Source organism: Euleptes europaea, chromosome 4 (genome assembly GCF_029931775.1).
Source record: "Euleptes europaea isolate rEulEur1 chromosome 4, rEulEur1.hap1, whole genome shotgun sequence".
NCBI lineage: Eukaryota > Metazoa > Chordata > Lepidosauria > Squamata > Sphaerodactylidae > Euleptes > Euleptes europaea.
In genome coordinates this window covers 74,507,474-74,524,265 of record NC_079315.1, presented here as the reverse complement: position 1 = coordinate 74,524,265, position 16,792 = coordinate 74,507,474, and positions in this window count along the sequence as shown.

Here is a 16,792-nt window from a genome sequence, read left to right as displayed (position 1 = left end):
GATTAGCTTTGGATTACACACATTAACAGATCACTTCAGGATACAATGGTTCCATATTAACATACCATACCCTCATTAGCACATTATCTTGATACTTACAGGACAATACTTTTGCAGGACAATACTCAGCTCAAACCCAACCCCTTTCTGACTATATATTACTCTTCCTACACCCTTGACACTGAGAGACACTGTCCTTCAGTGTTACTACTCTGAAGATGCCTGCCACAGTTGCTGGCGAAACGTCAGGAAAGAAAATTCCAAGACCACGGTTACACAGCCCGGATAACCTACAAGAACCAATGAACTCTGACCGTGAAAGCCTTCGACAATACTACCTGGATGTTGGCAACCCTAATTGGGGGTCACACGCATGTAGGCCATTTGGGTAACAGATCCTACCCATTCATTGTACAACCAGAAGGGAGAGCAGTAACTCAATGGACCCAAGGTATTTACCCTGTCCATGTGCTTCCCAGATATAGCTACATAGTGCAGCGGTATGGAAGTGGTTAAGAGTGAATGGAGTCCTACAGAGGCAAGCCAACAAGATAGCAAGCTCAATCAGGTCACTAAGTATGAGGGCAATAAGCCACCACTTACACATGATGATGGATGTAATTAAGCACATACTGCTAAGGTGTTGTGATCAAGCACAACCCACCCTGTAATCAGGAATGGTCCTGATGTGTTTTGGAAACTAGCCAAGTTGTAATTGTCCTCTGGCCTCCCCTTAAAAAGCTATGAATGATGGCCATAAGAGGTGCTCAGGCTCAATGAGACTTTGAATGCGGTATTGCAGATTTAGGCCAACACAGCAGCTGGATGAACAGATATGTCCATTTCATTTTTTTCCCCGTCTGCTCTCAATCTAGGTCTTTTTTCCCATCACTTTTTCATCGCTAGGGTTCTCAGTCTGTTAATTTCTTTTAATTATTTTATTGCATTTTTGTTGTTTATAAATTGTACACCATTTGCCTTATTTTCTCTTTATATAAAATTGACAAAAAACCACCTAGTGACAGTTTCAATGTTAATAGTTACATTGAATGTCATTACTGTTGTTGGGGGGAAAGGATGAGTGTAGTTTTGTTTCAAGAAGGGAGAAGTCCAGTCTCTCATCCCATTTAGCTCTTTTAGTAACTAACTTTAGGGAAATTTCTTGAGGAAATACACCCAGACAACTACCATTTAATGAAAATAAATTTAATGATATGGCAGATGATCACTTTTCAGACTTTGATGTGTTTCAAACGAAGCAGTCCGCATATACAGGGCAGGAGAGCCCATGGTGTGATCCACGAATCCCCAAAAAGGAATAGAAGCCCTTTGAAAGGTCCTTATATGTCCCGTGCAGATTAAGAAGCCCAAATCTAGATATCAAATTGAGTAGTCTGAGATTATTAGCACTATTACTCAGATGAAAAACTGCAAGAAAAACATGCATATAATTTAGGAATGGACAGACATGTTTCTGTTATTAGCTGAGAGATGTCTGGTTTCCAAGGTTTTTGAATGTGTAAGTAATCTTGGTACAAGAGCTGCCAGGTTATATGATTATTGAACCTTCACATATGATGTCATTTTAAACCATTTTTATAATTTTATTTATTCACTTATTTATTCAAAATGTATTTATTATTATTTTCAATTTATCTCCCGCCCTACCCAGCCATAGCCAGGCTCAGGGCGGGTAACGAAATTTGCAGCCCATTCTTGACCCAAAAGGACGAAAGTCCTTAGGAAACAAGGAAGGGGCTGCACCGCCGTTTGTGCCCCCTGCACTGGCACCCGTGCCACTTATGCTGTCCAGGGTGGCACGGATGCTGGCGGGGGGACCTGGACGCCATCCTCCCGACGCTGCCGTAGCTGCACCACCCAGGGACGCCAGCTGGGCCTTAAGTCTTACTTAAGTTAAGAATAAATATTGTTTTGGATTTAGTTAAATCAGCCTTTCTAGTTTATTATTATAGCATAAACGCAATGGCAAAATGAAAGGAGTAAGGTGAAGACTACTTACATACCCTTGAAGACTGTTTAGCACTCTAATAGAATGCAGTTCATACATAATTTTAAGTTATTTGGGGTTGGGGTTTTTGTGTGTGCTAAAGTCTCTGGTGGCAGCACTGTGGAACCCAAAACTTTATTTATTTTTGCTTACTGTTCAGCAGCATTGCAGTCTTTTTTCATAGTAGCAATTTATCTTACAAATGCCCAGCGCTGTATTTATAGTTTCTTATTGCCTAGAGAAGAATATGTATTATCTTCAAGGAAGATTTAAAGATTACTAGACCATTTCTAAACAAGTAGCAGTAAAAGATTTGTGCACAGACTCTATAGTCTATGTTACAAAATATTGTAATTATCAAAGTGTTGGAAGGGATTATGTGTATACTCTTGGCATTTGAAGATGTAATAATATTTCATCTTCACAACTGCTTACAATTAACAAGTAAGTGTAATACAAACTATTCTCTGATACAAATACTTTTGCAATAAATCATCTGAAACCAAATATTCATGTTGGGCACAGCAACATTGTAAATTTGTCAAAACAGAACTATGCCAATTATTTTTTTCCTCTTTAATTAAAGCAATCCAGATCCAGTGTTTGCAAACAAGTATACCAATCTGCTGCAGAACAGTTTCAGCAAGGAGTCAATTTTTCTGCCATCTCGGCGGAGTTTTTGAAATGTAAATTCTAAACACAGTTTCAGTAACGCCATTTCTTACTGGATAGTTTAAATATATCTTATTTGTACTTGTGAGAAAAAAAGAAAAGGAAAGCATAATCGATAGAAAGTGGCTTTGTTGTCAAATAAGGAAAAGTAAATTAATTTTGCCTTTGAATTATGTGCAGTTGAATTATACAAGTAAGTCTTGGCAACATTCTTTTTTTTTAATTAATGTTTTGTCAGATCATCAATCTTACTTTCTCCCTGTATACTAATACTCAATTTGTTCCATATTTGGTTAAAAAAAACCCCACCTCTTCCTCTTTAGGAAGAATTTTCATCTTGTTTATTAAGATGTTTTTAAGTAGCATAATAAAGGCATTCATTGGGGGGTAGAAAATGCTGTTAAACACAATTTAATAATCATAAAATGTAGCACACTATGCAGAAGCCCAATGAGGAGATTATTTTATCAAGTACAGTAGACGCCTGCAACTGGTATAAAGGATTTTATAAGTGATATGGTATGATAAAACAATTTTGAATCTCAATACTCTAGCCTTTGAGGCACATTTTTCCCATTAAGAGTATAGATATTGATGATTATCTCTAACCTTTTATCACTGGACTAGATAAATCCAGTTTTTACCTTCTAGGCAGACAGCTTGACCATCACAGGGATTTGATTTTAGTATGGCAGTGGCTCATGTTTGAGTGACTTATGGGATCCCTCTCTGATATACATTTGAGCTGCTAACTCATGAGGTTAGGTAAACCAGAACTAAACTAAATCAAAGCCACACAAAATTGTTGGTGAAACCAGAAAATAACATAAGCCATTTTATACATACCACTCAGCAATTTATATGAATGGCTCCCGGCATAAAAGCATAATGTAGCTGATCTTGAACAGGATAGCACATCCAGCTACCATCATTCATGGCTTTGCTTGTTTGCAAGAGCTAGTAGCTCCCCAAAGTGCTCCCAGAATCATGAAATTGGCAGGAATGTTGCTTATGTCATTAAGATTCACGAACAAAGGAGTGGCAATCCTTTTCCGTGAAAGAAATATATGTAAGAAACAATCCAGCCCAAATTAAACATTATAAAGATGTATCAATTTCACCAGGAGAGATATAAGCATATGTCTGGATTATGTTGCTGACTTTTAAAAAACATGCGGCAGCTTTCAGCTTTGGGATCAAGGTACACAGAGGATATAGCCTTTTTCACAAGACAATTTTTGGTGCAAAATGTCCACTCCATTTTTTAAAAAAAAGCCACTACAAAGGTTTTCCCACCTCTATATGTATCATCTCTGGATAAAGTCTACAGTATTTATTTATTTATACCCCACTTATTCCCACAGCTCAAAGTGGCTTACAAATTTAAAGCATACAAAATACAAATTATCCCTCCCCCTAAAAATGCCTCCAGCCCATTCCTAGTTAATAAAATGGCTTTTAGTGCCTCCTAAAAATCTCTTAAGATAGTGCCCCATATCAGGCAGCTCATTCCATAGGGTAGGGGTTAGGTTATGATAGAAAAAGTAGGGGATATGATCAATGACAGGGTTAATACCCTAATCAGCAGAACAGCTAGCATGTGGTAGCCTGAGGACCACAGTGGACATATGGAGAGTTAAGAGAAGAGATGGTTCTTTAGATATGTGAGTTCTAGGCCATGAGAGGTTTTGATGATTGTATCATTTCAGAAGAGCTTTTTGTATAGACACAACAAGAATCTGTCACCAACCATAGCTGCTCAAAGAAGGTTTATGTACTGAAATGGCTACTTGTATGTTCTTCATAAATTATGATGTATACTTTTTATACATGTAGGGTTGCCAGGTCCTTCTTCGCCACTGGCAGGAGATTTTTGGGGTGGAGCCTGAGGAGGATCAGGTTTGGGTAGGGGAGGGATTTCAATGCCAATTGTCAAAGCAGCTATTTTCTCCAGGTGAACTGATCTCTATCGGCTGGAGATCAGTTGTAATAGCACAAGATCTGCATCTAATACCTGGAGGTTGGCAACCCTATATGCATGGTTTTCCCTAATATTGTTGTAGGGGAGAAATGGCATGTTACAAATATTCCTGGACTGAGTCACAATGTCAATATAAAGCAAGTACTTAAATGTGTGTGGTTTAGGACGATGTCAAGGTTACAGATTTCGTGTTACAGTATGAAAAGAATGGCAGCATTATACATATTTGTGTGTGTGTGTAAAGTTCGGTTAAGTCGCAGCTGACTTATAGCGACCCCTTTTTGGGGTTTTCATGGCAAGAGACTAACAGAGGTGGTTTGCCAGTGCCTTCCTCTGCACAGCAACCCTGGACTTCCTTGGTGGTCTCCCATCCAAATACTAACCAGGGCTGACCCTGCTTAGCTTCTGAGATCTGATGGGATCAGGCTAGCCTGGGCCATCCAGGTCAGCCTATGAGTGTTAGAATAAACTAACATAAGTCATTTATGCATGGGAATTTTGCTGCATTAAAAAGCATTTTAAGAACTAAGAACAAAAAACAGCAATCAGAAAGAAAGGGGGGGATCCAAGCCTCAATTTTAAAAAGCCTTTCTTCTGCTCAGAAAGAGCTCCTAGGAAGCAGCAAGTATTTGAATCCCCACCTCTTTACATGCTGCTTTGTGATTGGCAGTGAGAAAGCAATCATCTGTTTCCCCTGCTTTGCCTTCTGCACGGAGATTTAAGCCAGTCTCAGCTCAGGGGAGAGGGAAAAGTTGGGTAAACAAAGGAATAGGAAGACCCGGACATTGTGAGGACTGGCAGTGAGGTTGTTTCTAATGGACAGAGAACTCATGCAGAACTCCAAGGAACAACCAAGTCAGACAGGGGGCGGACGTGAGTCCAAGTACCTATGCATAAATGACCATTATGTGTATATGAAACTATTCATCATAAATTCAGTACTCAAATAAGAAAAAGTGTAAACTTCACAGTTGCAACCATAAATAAGCCTTACATGAACAAATTGTTACCTTTTCCCTATAAGATATGTTAAAAATCTAGATTTTGAACTCAGATACCATTAGATGCTTTAAAGAAAAAGGAAATCTACCATGTAAAATATTTCCAAATTAAGGTTGGATTACTTGGACAGTCTAAAAATTATTCTATCAAATATGCAGTGCTAACTATTTACTTTTAAAGTATCCTTCTACTTGAATTTATGGCACAAATAAGTTTTGCTTTTTGTATAGACCCTGTCTTCAGAGGAAAAGATTTATTGCTGAGCCAAACTGGTCCTTTAATAAATGATGAAGTTAGGAATTGGAAACTAATGTCACAATGTCAAAAAGAAACAAAAATAGCAATATAAAAACATAAATTTGAGAAAAGAGGGAAGTTATTATATAAATTGTATGTTAGTTTTAACGTCAAAGCCCCATCAAAATAGCTTTCCTGCACAGGGTGTAACGTTTGCCTCCCAGATCCATTATTAACCATTCTATCTCAAAGGAACACATATAAATAATGTTATATGTCATATGGGCTTTCCAGTAGTATGAATCTTCTTTGGAGGGCTGCATCAAGAGAAATGTAGATGCCATGGGAAGGGGAGGATTCATTTTCAGAAAAAAAAAATCAAAATTTGGGTTTTTTTTAAATATATGTAACAATTACTTTTCCTATCAAACCTAAATATATTTGACTAATTTAACAACATCAAATGCATTATTTACACATCTCAAATAATGACAGCAAAGTAGTTTAAGACAGGAGAAGTAGATCCAAGCACTGAAGTTCTGCCCTACTTGCCATAAACATCATTTAATGCATGCTTGTTATTACAATGTTGGGCTGCAACATTATAACCCTGTGCCCCAGAGAATAGAATGGATACTAGATTGTTATGCTTGGAAGGGAGCCAGATCCCAGGGCTGTGACACAGGACAATTTATTCATTTCAGCTGCTGGAAAAATTCCAATGGTCTGGTCCATTCTGTTCAGCACATCATTTCAAAGGCCTTGGTTACAGATAAGCTGCTCTGCCTCATGGTGTGGAGAGAGGGAGAAGGCAGGGAAGGAACTACAGGGTATATTGGCCTCTTGTGAAGAAAGGTTTCAGAACGCTGTTGTCTGACTCAGAGCAGGCTTGTACAGTGGGAAGCCTGAGCATCCTTACTTCCCCTTTCTGCCTTCTTGCTCTCTCCAGGGCCCAGGTCAACTTCCACTGTATTCAATGGGTGGTAGACCTGGCATCTGGAGAGCACATCTACCCCTGTTGAGTTCAATTGGTGCCAGAAGCCAGCACTACTTCCACTGTTTTCAATGGGAGTTAGGCTTGATGTCTCAGTCTGGAGGCATACTGTGTATTCAATGACCTGCTGTCTGAATCCAGATGCTAGGTCTACTTCCACAGACTTCAATGGGTGGTAGACCCTTCCTTTCTCTCTTATTACTGAGCTGGCCCCTGCATGCACTTGCAAAGTCAGGCACCAGACATTACCAGCTCGTCTGTGCTTCCAATACTGTCATTCAATCATCTCTACCATCCCTCTGGCCCTGGGTCATACATGTCAGATGCTCATGACAGGTAGAGGCACACCTGAGGATGAACTAAATATGTGGAAAGGTGCAAAAATCCATGGACCCATAAGCTAATACCTTCCCACATGTGAGGCTTTGTCCACCTGGTGATGAATTGTGCTTGAACCTATAGTAATTAATGCTGTAAGTCCTGTTGAAAGTCTTTCCTCTGCTGTCCCTTCACTCTTTAAGAACCAATATTTATTCAGAAAATGTATATGCCAACTCTCCAGAGTGCTGCTCTAGATGTCTGAGCTTTTGTTTAGCAACATTCCATGCCCTTTGAAAAACAAATGATGTCAAAATATCTTGTACAGTTGTGAAAGTGAAACATTTCCTGATAACTACCGACTGTTGTCTTATGCTATAGGAGTGAACAAACCAAGTCTGGAAGTCTCTGTAAAAAAATGTTAAGAGCTTTTATTCTATCAAAACATGGTTAACGTTATTCTATTAAAAACAAAGTGCTGGCAAGGGTAGAGAATGTGATATGAGCCAACATATGGCAGAAATCAACAAAACCAATGCCAGATAGGAAAACATATTCAAGCCACAGGTTATCAAATAAGTGCAGATACTGCAAATATCAAACACCCATGAAAAAACTAAAGAATGACTGAAAAGGAAGTTTGGAGATAAAGTCTATGGAACAAAATAGCATTCAGGAAGTTCTCTTCCTTTGCCTTGGAGGTATACATCAAAGCCCAGTCAGCAAGAGAACCCCTTGGAACCGAGTCATATTTATTTCACTAATGTATTTATGTTGCTGGAGTGTGTCGTAAAACAGGTTTGGTCCAAGCCCTTAGGAAAACTTTCAAACACTACTCCATACACACATAAAACTGCAATGTGAAAAAAAAATCAACAGTACTTAAGATGGAAAAGCCAGAAAGCATCTCTACTAATAATGTTCACCAAGAACTATTTTGTGGCTCTTTGATAGTACCTCAAAATCTGTTCTCCAGGAAAACTGTCTCCCCCTGTTTTAAAGGTCTGGCCAGCATTGCTAGTCATGTGGCTTATATTTGCCTACTTATCACCTATATAATTAGAAAGATATAGGAATATGTTTGATGTTTACACCTCACCCAGGTGGCTGTCCCAAATCCAATTAATATATTCTCAAACTGTGGGTCATGGCCTTAAAATAATAGTCTTACAATTTGGTTGAAAGGCTCAAGGTCTTGGGTTGGGAGTAGGGTTGTGCATACCGATATACCTGAACCGAAAAGAAACCTGAAATTAGCCATTTACTGAACGCCAAAACCTGTTGATCTCCCTGAAGCCTTTGCTCAGATGCATGGCTCTGTGCTTTCTCCCATTTTTCTATCTTTTTTTGACTGGTTTTGTTAGGGCTCCATAGTTGGGCCCTTTTGAGGTCGGGGTCATGTAATCAGAACCAACTTGGTCTGACCAACCATTCAGTGAGTTGATCTGGATCAATCATAAGGGTTTTTTAAAAGACACGGCTCACCTAATCCCGTCCGGAGGGATATACCCTCCAACTAAAAAGAACCGACATAAACAGCTGCTCACACTACCAGGCTTCCGAAGGAGATTTCCTCTTCCACATGGATGAGCAATCTCCTTCAGACAGCCCCCGTGGTCAAGACTTTGGCTGGCTCCAATCACCCCTTCCTGAAATCCTGCTGTCAAACTGAAGATAGCCCACAGTAGAGGCTTCGTTTCCCCACACTTTGACCATCTCTTGAAATCAGATTTTTGATTACCACAATGAAGGACTGCTCACAGGATGTTAATTGCCACCAAAAAGAAATGTTTCCCGTGCCTTATTTTTCCTGCATTTAAGCCGTTTTCTAGTTTGGAAACTTTATTGCATGGACATCATACTATGCACCTCAGATACTAAAGGAGCCCCCAAACTTTGAGGTGCCAGCCTGCCAATCGGCTCTTTCCACCAGTCCTCAGCAGCACTGAACTTCTGAACCTGAAAGCTGATGGACAGCTCGGCTCGCAAATGCCTGGAGGATAAGGGCCCTTTGCGGGCCCATAAACTTGCCCCCCCTGTCCCAAAGTTCCCCAAACTTTGCTTACTGTCTAAGGAGAGTCCCTTGCAGCCATGCTGCAACTTTGGGGACTCTTATCTCCAAAAATGCCCCTACCGGAGCTTCAAAAAAATCCCCATAGACTATATGGACCTATTTTTTTTGGTAAACCTGGTAATAAGCCGAATTCCAATATTCACCGGTATGGGTATTCAGCTTTTTCTGACGTTACTGGAAAAAAATTAGATCAAATAAACCTGAATCCGAAATTTACCTTTTTTTTTTTTTTTGCACTAGCCTAGTTGGGAGACAAACCTCCTGGCCTTCTGCCTCTCAGCAGTGGGACAAGGAATAGGGACAGTGGAAAGGACACATTCTCTCCTACTTTACCATTCATTTCCAGGGTCTCATCTCACTGCCAGCCAATGGTGCTACAGGAAGCACAGAGTGTAACTTTTGCCTCCCAGATCCATCCTGCCAGTGGGTCCCAGAAGTAAGGGTAGAAGTTGGTCTCACTTCAAGTACTACAAGAACCACTGCCACAAATCAAAAGAATAAACCTGTGATCCATCTAGTCCACATCCTGTTTTCTACAGTGGCCAACCAGAGGTGCAGAAAAAGCCACAGCAGCCAAATCACCTCTGCATTTGTCCTTAATAAGTGTGTTTAGAGGTATATTGCCTCTAAACATAGAGGTACTGTTTAGCTATTATACAGTGAAGGATTTACAATCCATGAATCTGTCCAATACTCTTTTAAATTAATCTAATTTAGTGATCACCATTACATTTATTTAAAAATTGACCTTCAGGTTTTTTTTCAAGTACAGAAAATAGTGCTTTAACATATAATCAAACTTTTGTGCACACATAGCCTTCAAGTTCATGCCATAACAAGCCTGTTGGGAAACACTTGATAAGTGAGCAAAAACTCCACCAAGCCACAAAAGAAAAGGTTTAAGCATCAAAGAGATATAAAAGATAAGAACAATGAGAAAAGATAATTTGGATCCCAAAGGAAGACTTTTATTTTAAAAGGGTGTGATAATTGAAGTCACCATCATCTTTAATTACTTAATTAGACACACAGACTAGATTTATAAACTGGATAATCTTTTTCCTAGAGGGGATTTGCTCATGAGGTCTTTTTCAAATCCTCCCACAGAGTTTCACTTTTTTCCATCACTGTAACTATAATTAGGCAAAGAATACAAGAGATCTCTCCACTCATACTCCCCGTTTCTCTGATGTGTGTGTGTGTGTATACACACACACACACACACACACACACACACACACATATTCTTATCAATTCCCACCCTACAAATCCTTTTTAAGGCTATGAGGCTATTCCACAGTAAGTTGCCTGAGGCCTCAAGATCTAAAAAAGCCAAAATGGCTCTTACACAAGGAAGATTATATTCATCATACTATCTACAATTGGCAGGAGTCTGAGCTTTGGAGATGCGGACTATCCAGTTGTTGAAAAATCCAAGTGCTAAGAGGAAAATCAGTCACCTCTGCCTTCTCCAGTGGATTTCCAATGGCCTTTAGTTAATTTAAATGCAGATACATGTGTGCCATCTCTCTATGTTTCAACAAAGAAAGTAATTGAGTAGTAAGTTAATTTTATTACTTCTAGAGAACATGTTAGGGGGGAAAAAGTTCAATTATTTATAAATACATAATTCTAAGATTGCATAGTTGAAACCTCTGATTCAAATTCTTTTACAGTGGAAATATTAATATGTGGTCTAACAAATTGTTACAATATCATACACCCTGTTGTTGAATAGGATTTGGTATTGTCTGTTCAATTTATCAGTATTAATTTTTTGTTAAGAATGATTTAAATATCATGAAAAGCTCTTGAAAGCTCTTACGCCCCCTAATCTTGTTCATCTCTAAGGTGCTACTGGATTCCAATCTAGTAGTTCTACTGCAGACCAACACAGCTAACCTCTGAAACTATTCATCTGATGTCTGATAAAGATAAAAATGTATCTTTCCAGGCTACATTATTTACAGTAGCATCAAAGGCATTTGGAGCAAGGTATGTATGAAAATAGATGTCTAACAACAAACTTCTCATTTTAATGTAAGCGATACCTCTGGCTAATAAGGATATATGTACGTGAATCTATATATTATTAATGAGTTTAACTAGCCTGGGTGTAAAATTCTTGATTTTTACTACCAATATTTTAAACCTGTTGTGCAATGGCCTTTGGTTATAGCAAACAAGTTTGATTTTATGTACAAACATAAAACATAATTGTATTTAAGTATACAGATCCCTACACAGGTAGCACAATGACTAATCTTGCTTCAGTGAATAAATAGCAACCGAGGATGCTTCAGTTTAGCCAGCATCTGATCTAGAGCTGAACTAAGAGTTAAAAAAAAATACTGCTGATAATGAACCAAACTGAACTCAGTTTTTAATGGTTCAACTCCTTGCTTGAATGAAGAATTTGCAAATGTCCACACTGGCCTCTAGTCTCTCAAGTACTGTAGTATTTGTGTTTGTATTATAAGTTGACTTGTGAATGAATAAAGCCATCTGGTAAACCATATGCATCAGAGATCTAGCAAAAATCTGTTTTCAGGTGTGCTTGTGTACTTGGAGATCATCAATATTCAATCTGACAGCCATAATTTTCACAAATGTTAGTCAAAGGCTTAAATAGCTTAATTTTGTTTACATAAAAACAGCAGTGACATTCTCTCTCTCTCTCTTACTTTTCTTACACAGCCCATCATAACTATCAGCCAGGCTGCGTGTTGTTTAAGTATTTACCGCTAGAAATCTAAAAGCAATTATCTTACATAGTTGGATGGTGGTTGATATACTAATACTTATGGAACACACTATACTCAGTACTTACTTTGAAGGTTTCTAAAGCTGAAATGAATTACTTACTTGAAAGAACATATCCGAAATGCTTAATGATTTCATCAAGTATAAAAACACATTAGTCATAATGCTGAAAGCTGTAATGTACTTTCTGTAAATTGAGATTCCCCAAAGTTTAAAGCCAATGTGCAATAAACACATGTGATTCTTAGAAAAGTGTAGCCAATTCACACACAAAGATGTTAACAAAAGGAAAGCCATGCTAAAAGACAGCATGAGTACAACAGTGATTTAGGTGTTATAGATATAAATTATGAAATTATTTCCTTCATAAGCTAAGCAGTTCTGATTAAAAGGGGAGAAAACACAGCACACCTCCTAAAATCTTACCAAATCCCACCATTCATTTTCATGCAAAAACCATTTACAATTAGGAAATTCTTGCCAAACAAATTCCTATTAAAATCTTTATGATGCAATACAAATTTGAACAAAATGTACAAGTGCAAGAATAGCTTTTATCCAGCATTAAGATGACAGAATTAATGATGGATTGAGAATGTAAGTGACAAGGCATGAATAGAGGGGGGATATTATTAATTATTAAAGAATATTATTAATAATGTATATTAGAGAGGCTGTATCAATAAGGTTGCCAGCTCTGGGTTGGGAAATACCTGGAGATTTTTGGGGTGGTGACTTAGGAAGGTGGGGTTTGGGGAGGGGAGGGGCTTCAATGCCATAGTCTCCAATTGTCAAAGCTGCCATTTTCTCCAGGTGAATGGATCTCGATTGGCTGGAGATCAGTTGTAATAGCAGGAGATCTCCAGCTAGTACCTGGAGGTTGGCAACCCTATGTATCATACAAAACAAGCCACACCCATGTGCAGCAGAAGTGTTTTCTGCTTTGAAACAAGGTTCGTTAAGCACCATTTGTTACTGCTTTATTCCAGAGTGTTAGCAGATTTTTTGCTAGAGATGTTGGAGTTTGGTGAAGCCACACTTTACATTCACAGATAGAGGGATGAAGGATTTGTCATCAGACTGAGATTTATGAGGTTAAAGCCATGGAAGCACAGTAGGCAGCTTGCTTTGCAGGACTTCAGTGGAATTATTTATTTGAACTTGAAAGGATTTATTACATGCGAAGAAAATAAATAAACAAAACAGCTCCTCCTTGCCCAGCAGTCATGATCAGATTCAACGGAAGCATGTGGAGCAGCAACTTCAGTAATGGTGAATTGCCGATTGGTTTCACGTTCCATAGCTCACACTACTTTCACAGAGCTTGTCCTTCACTTTCCTGTTAAGACCTTTAGTGACTGTTGGAAAATGGTAAACTTGTTATGAAGTAGAGAAGTCTCTGAAGACTTGCAAGTCTCAGTCATAATACATAACATTCTGAGCGAACAGCGATATTTGGCAGTTACATCAGGATGTATCCCAGGGGGTATCTTCAGCTGGAACCTCTTTGGGCTCAGCACAGCAACCATAGTATGCTCTCTGTTTCCCTCACACACACCCCTTCTGTTTTACATTGTTAATCTTAAAAAAAGAGAACTGCATATATTTTCCAGCCTTCTGTTGCAATTACCAAATTTATATATGGCATCGTTTCTCATTATGCCCGTCCTTTAATAAAACCTGGAAGTACTACTGTAATCAGGGACACCACCCAAAAATGAAATGTGGGTAGCATCAGATGTTCTAAGACAGGAAAAACTGCTAAAACTGTAGATATAGATAGCATTGCTCTAAAGAAGATCACACCGATCTATAACAAAATGATTGCTTTTATTCCAATGCATTGTAATTTCAAAGTACTGGAGCCATTGTTATGTATTCTCACATACAATTCAAGTTTTATGACCTAATCCTATGCATGTTTACTTGAAAATGAGGTCTCCCTTAGATATAAGGCGCCCACTATCAGAATACCTCCCAGATAATGGCCTTACAGGTCCCAAATACTGAGACCAGAGCTGTTGGTTTTCTTTACCCAAAAGTAGCTTCAGGTCTAGTGCTACATACATTCTAAAAGTTTTGTCATAACAGAGCCGCACAGACCTAGCGTACTCTGCATATGCTTGATGAAAACCTATTTTTATTCAAGCCAGGGCTCTCTCTAGTGGCATCTGAATGACAACTGCCACATAGATAGTATACCCCGATAGCCAATTGTCCCAGATGCAGTGTTTGGGCCTTTTCCTAGTCTTTTCCCTCTTCCTGTTTTCTTCTTTACTTTCCTGCTTCAGCTCTGGGCCTCCAAATAATAATGAGAAGAGAACCACATACTCCTCCTGCCAAAAGTTCACTTTAGTTGCAGGCAAGAGGTGATAGTGCTTCAGCGGGACTGACTGATGCCCTATCTTTGCTATCAGGCTGACTTACAGGTCAGGTAGCCCCATGCGGGGTTGTTTGGGCTCAGATACTGGAACATCCTGTTCTAAAAAGGGGGAAGGTGGGAGAAACCCAGCCTCAAAATGGCCACTTCCATCCACTGAAGTGGCCACCCTCATCCACAGGAGTTAGGGTTGCCAGCTCCAGGTTGGGAAATACCTGGAGATTTTGGGGTGGAGTCTAAGGAGGATGGGTTTTGGAGAGGGGAGGGACTTCAATGTCATAGAGTCCAATTGCCAAAGCAGATATTTTCTCCAGGTGAACTGATCCCCAACAGCTGAAGATCACTTGTAATAGCGGCAAATCTCCAGCCACCACCTGAAGGTTGGCAACCCTAGCAGGAGCACTACCTGAAATGGCTGCCAATAGTAAAGCACAAAAGGGCAACTAGGAGCTGCACTGCTAAGCCCCATCCAACACATGCTGCTTCAGATGTGAGCCAACAGATGAAAAATAAAGGCGGGGGGTGCCTGGGACAATAAGCTTGCTGTCGCCAAGCAAAATGGGCACTAAAAATCACCCCCAACCACTGCCAAGGCAACCGCTTCACTCACTGAGGCCTCTACAAAAAGCACAGGAAAAACCCAGCACTAATAAAAGGCCCAACAAACAGCTGATTGGTGTGGCTGCTTAAAGTTGCTCTCACTCTTTTCGTTTAACTGAAAAGGAAACCCTGTGCAACCTGGCAGGCAAATGAAATGAACACTAAAAAAAGAAGGGAGGAGGGACAAAATGAATAAAACAAGGTTAAGGAGGGGAGGAAAGTTGGAAGGGACGTACATCGCTCACCAACAAAACAGCCCCTACACTGACAGAAGCCACGCACACTGAGAAAAATCACTGTATTTTTAAAGGATTTTTTTATCCACAAATGGAACCATCTTTACCGTCAGGACCCCACACAAGCATGCACTCAATACCACTTTCACACAATCAAGTAGAGACACACCAAAACTCTCAACTAGCACAAAACTTTACAGAAATTGGCACTCAATCTCACAAAAGTCATCCTCACGCTCAGCTGCAATGAAGGCACCAACCATCCTCCTCAGCAGCCAGCAGAAAAGCCTGCAGGAAGGAGGCATGGCCACAATATCAGTGGCAAAATCATGCCTCCTAATTGACTGCTTTGAATGTGGCTACCCAATTAACAGCCCATTCCTGAGAGCTGCAGCGGCCGTGGATGGCGTGGCCGCAGCGCTGCTACAGCACCTCCAAAGAGGCTCTTGGCCACCACAAGGTAAAAAAAGGGGGGTTATTTCTAAGAAAAACCAAATGGGGGGGGAAGCCCCATAAAAAATGCTACACTACCAAAAAGGTGGGGCAGCACCGCCATTGCTTTAGGGGGCATTCCCAGGCTGAAAGAGTTACAAAGCTGCCTAACAACAGCTCCGCCCCCTCGGAACGCCCCAGTAATGCCTCCCAGGACACTGGTGCAAGAACTTGTGCTGGGAGGACGCCAGCAGGACACCACACCAACATCTGGGGGCTGTGCTGCCCCTAGGCCAGCATCCGTGCCAGTTTGCATGGTGAAAGTGGCATGGACACCAGTGTAGGGGTCATGCCGCTTCCTAAGCCCATTCAGCCCCCTACCTCAGGAATGGCCTGTATGTCTCGTGCTTTCCTTGTCTCCAACAGGGGCTGAAGCAAACCATTCCCTGGCATTAATGCCAGGAATTCCCCATTGACAGTTTTTAAAGTTGATGGTTTTATGATTTTATTGTTGTATTGTTTTAACTTTATGAGCTCCTTTTGAGAGGTGGGATAAAAATCTTCAAAATAAATGAATGGTAAAAGAATGAAAATTTATTAAGAGAAAATTTCAAATTCATGGGGCTGTTGGCTGGGAAAGGATTGAATAAGATAAGAACAGTATTAGTATTTTTGGACACATTTTCAAACAAACTGGAAAATGCTGCTGAATTTGGCATTTGAGCCAAATATGCAGTAGAATTACATATTACACATTTCCCCATCCTTCAGTATATGATCCTCCCCTACTTCATTTTATCTACACAACAATTTGTGGTAGGGTAGATTGAGACAGAGAGAGTGAGTGATACAAGGTCATCCAGTGATATTCATGGCTTAGTGGGGAATTGAACCCATATCTCTCCAGTCCAAGTCTGACCTTATGTATCACAACAGTGTTCAAAAGAGTTAATTTTGAATATTGTGCTCTGTTCCGAGTACCACAGTCCAAGGACAATATTGACAAACTGAAAATGTTTTAGAGAAGAGTGATGAGGATAATAAAATAAGTTAAAAGAAGGCTGAATGAACTAAGCATGGTTAACCTAGAGGAAA